This window comes from Budorcas taxicolor, chromosome 3, assembly GCF_023091745.1.
Source record: "Budorcas taxicolor isolate Tak-1 chromosome 3, Takin1.1, whole genome shotgun sequence".
NCBI lineage: Eukaryota > Metazoa > Chordata > Mammalia > Artiodactyla > Bovidae > Budorcas > Budorcas taxicolor.
Genome location: NC_068912.1, coordinates 23,089,079 through 23,093,192, shown reverse-complemented (window position 1 = coordinate 23,093,192; position 4,114 = coordinate 23,089,079). Strand labels below are relative to the sequence as shown.

The 4,114-nt window shown below is 43.4% G+C and overlaps 1 non-coding gene across 1 annotated transcript; it reads left to right on the top strand.

The window, feature by feature from the left end:
* Positions 1-1,593: 1,593 nt before the first annotated feature.
* LOC128045903 (U1 spliceosomal RNA) lies at positions 1,594-1,757 on the top strand. Its single transcript, XR_008199230.1, has one exon. It is a non-coding gene; the product is annotated as a U1 spliceosomal RNA (small nuclear RNA).
* Positions 1,758-4,114: the final 2,357 nt, after the last annotated feature.

Genomic DNA, 4,114 nt, shown 5'->3' with positions numbered 1-4,114 from the left:
TGTTGACCATGATGGCTACTCCATTTCTTCTCAGGGATTCCTGCCTGCAGTAGTAGACTCACTCATTCCAGTCCATTTTAGTTCGCTGATTCCTAGAATATAGACGTTCACTCTTGCCATCTCCTGTTTGACCACATCCAATTTGCCTTGATTCATGGACCTGACATTCCAGGTTCCTATGCAATATTGCTCTTTACAGCATCAGACCTTGCTTCTGTCATCAGTCACATCCACAGCTGGTTATTGTTTTTGCTTTGGCTCCATCCTTTCATTCTTTCTGGAGTTATTTCTCCACTGATCTCCAGTAGCGTGTTGGGCATCTACTGACCTGGGGAGTTCCTCTTTCAGTATCCTATCATTTTGCCTTTTCATACTGTTCATGGGGTTCTCAAGGCAAGAATACTGAAGTGGCTTGCCATTCCCTTCTCCAGTCTTATGCAGTAAGAGAAAACAAAAAAACCTCAGTCTTCAAGCAAACACGTCATCTTTCTCGCCCTTATTTTAGTCATCAGTTTCTATTTCAGAATCCTCATTTCTTGTATTCTGTATGGTAAGCAAAGGAAAAGCATGGTCCTTGGGATATCGTGAGAATGAAACAGGAAGAATCTGCCCAGAAAATAAGTCTACCGAGTAGCACTTTGAGATGTAACCCTAAATCCGTATGTTTATACACATGAAATATACATATGCTTTTATTTTGCCTCTATACTATTTCTATTCACTGTTTTACAACTTATTTATTACTTAAAAGCTTTTGCATCAGCGTAGCACACCATCCCTAAATATCTCTCCTCAGCGTGCAATCCAGCACGAAAGGTCAGACTCCGAGGAGGCTGGCAAAATCCGTCTGTATCTCCATGTATATATATGGCTGAGTCCCTTCGATGTTCACCTGAAACTACCACAACATTGTTAACTGGATATACCCAAATAAAAAATAAAAATTTTAAAGTGAAAAGAAATAAAACCCGTCTATGTCTCACTTAAAGAGTGAAAGTTATATCGCTCAGTCGTGCCTGACTCTGCAACCCCATGGACTGTAGCCTACCAGGATCCGTATATGGGATTTTCCAGCCAAGTGTACTGGAGTGGGTCACTAATTCTTCCTCCAGGGGATCCTCCCAACCTAGGAATGGAACCCGGGTCCCATATTGTAGGCAGACGCTTTACCGTCTGAGCCACCAATGAAGTCCAAGGTCCCTTCTATCGTTGTAAGCAGGTCGATTGCTAAGGTTGATGAAATCATGACGTCACTTCGTTGTCACAGGGGACTCGCCATTGGTCATCTCGATTGGGGTGGGGCCGAGATTGAATTGAAGGAGAGGCGCCGCCCTAGAGGTCCTGAATGGGGTTGGCTTATGTTAATCTTGCAGCGAAGTGGTACTGTTCCCGGCGAGCCACTTCCCCGGTTACAGAAAATTTCCTGAGATTTCGTTGGAGTTTTTTTAGAAGAGTTATTTGGAGGGCCTGAGAGGCGTGGAAAGGGAGAGGGTGCGGAGGATAGTGGAAGAGTTGCGGGGAAACGGCAAAGTCAGCGTGTGTGTACAGTGAACGTGTCTAAGGCTGTGCGCGGGGGCAGGGGAATGTCAACTCATACTTACCTGGCAGAGAAGACACCATGCCCAAGGAGGTGGTTCTTCCAGGGCGAGACTCACCTATTGCACTCTGGGTGTGTTGACCTCTGCGATTTCCTCAAATAGAGGACACTCGTCTGTGTAATTTGTGGTAGAGGGGGACTGCGTGCGTGCTTTCCCCCAATTATTAAGTAATAGCTGTAGACTCAATCTATGTCTCCTCGCTGGTGGTTTAGTCATTAAATCATATCCGACTCTGACTCCGTGGACTATAGTTTGTTAGTAGGTTTTTGTGTCTATGATACCTTTCAAGGCAAGAATACTGGATTTCTTCTCCAGAGAACTTTTTTTGACCCAAAAATCATACTCAGATCTCTTCCATATATGCCTCTTGCTTTTATCATGATTCAGAGGATGTTGGCAATTTGATCTGCTGGCGACGGAATGAAACACCAACACTGCAGAGTGGTTTGAATCTTTATATTTTTAACACTTGCTTCTTACAGCTACTTTATTTTATATCCCTTGCACAACAACCTACAGGGCAAGCTGCCAAGCACTATGATTCAGAGACTATACAGTGCGCAGGCGCAGGGCGAGATAACCTTTACCTTGACTTATTTACTGCAGCTAAGACTTTGTTTTGGGGAACTTCTTTATCAACTTAGAATCCGTTTTGTCCCAGGGTCTGTTCCTTTTGAGAAATCAGAGAAACATCCTTGTGTGCAAGAAATGTTCTTTTCCCACGGGAACAAACAGGATTCTTAGCTGAACATCTCGTTTGCAAGAATGTTCAGCCCTGGTTGAGAGTCTCGTTTGCAAGCACTTCTCAACCTTCCTTAAACCTAGTTCCCTACACTGGGCAGAACATCTCGTTTGCAAGAATGTTCAGCCCTGGTTGAGAGTCTCGTTTGCAAGCACTTCTCAACCTTCTTTATACCTTGTTCCCTACATGATCTCTGGTTCCTCTGCTTTATCTGAAACCAGCTTGAACATCAGGAAGTTCGTGATTCACGTATCGTTTGAATCCTGGCTTGGAGAATTTTGAGCATTACTTTACTAGCGTGTGAGATGAGTGCAATTGTGTGGTAGTTTGAGCATTCATTGGCATTGCCTTTCTTTGGGATTGGAATGAAAACTGACCTCTTCCAGTCCTGTGGCCACTGCTGAGTTTTCCAAATTTGCTTAACTGCTGAAACAACAAAGTCAGACTGCAGACATTAAACAAAGATTTTCAGGAGACTTGGCATCAGGTGAAGGACAGGGAGTGATCCCTGAGAGATGGGAAACAATGGCTCCAACTTATTGCATGGAAAGTTCCCAAGTGAGGCACCAGGAGCAAACTGAAAACCAGCCCAGTGGACCTTGCTGAGCTGAGAACACAAATTCCTGGATGCCAAGGGAGCTAGAGACCATAGGACAAACTCCCAGGGAGGAGAGAGATGCTGAAGGTAATCAGGGGAGCCCTGCAAAGGAGACTCCTGCAGTGAGCAGCAAAGTACTGATCAGTGCAGCCCTGGGAGAAAACTCCCCAAAGTCAGGGGGAAATCTTTGATAGGGTCAGAGAAAACAGAAAGCCTGGAGAATCCCATGGACAGAGAAGCCTAGAAGGCTACAGTCCATAGGGTGGACAAGAGTCAAACGCTGAAGTGACTTAGCATGCATGCTCACACAACCTGAAATTGAATGCTCTTTTTAACTTTCTGATTTCTTGTTAGGTGGCCTGAGTATTTATAAAATTTTCTAACAACCATCTTTGTTGAAGTTTACATTTATAGCAATAGAATTTTTTTGGCAATATAATTTATTTTTATAAAGTGGCAGCTTGGAAAAGACTGGTCCCTTCAATGAGCAAACAAGGGTAAATTCAATTTTATCTCAAAGTCAGCTTGAATATGAAACTACGGATCTCACTTTCCTCAAGGTGAACGGTCAGATGCCTCAGGCATTTGTCCCCAAGGGCTTGGATCTCTGCTATAAACGGAACAAGAGTAAAATGGGGTCAGATGGGCCTGGTCTTCAATTCTAGAGTCCTCCAATAGTTCTCCTCTGCATTAGTCACTGGAGCGGAAACACGCATGTTCTTCTGCTCTTTCCTACTTCTGTATTTGGGGTCAAAGTTATACAGCTCCGTGTGTTCTACCCCTCAAGCTGATCATTTTAAGAATCACCTGGGAGAGTTGGTACCATACAAGTCACAGTCCTCATGTGCAGCAATTCTGACTCAGCAAGTTGAAGTGTGAACTAAAATCTATTTGATAAAAGTACTCGATGTGCACTTAATTTTGCCCACTGCCTAAAACAAAATGCACAAAATTGAAGAGCACAAATCAATGAATTCAACATACATATGCATTGTATAATCACCATGCAAATCAAGATATAGAACATCGTCCTCCACTCCCCAAAGTTCTGCCATGTTACTTGCTAGTCAATCCCCATCAGCTAGAGATAAATATGTTCTGAATCCTCTCATTATAGATTAATCTTCTTTATTCTTGCACTTCATGTGAATGAATGATGCTGTATGTTGTCTTTTT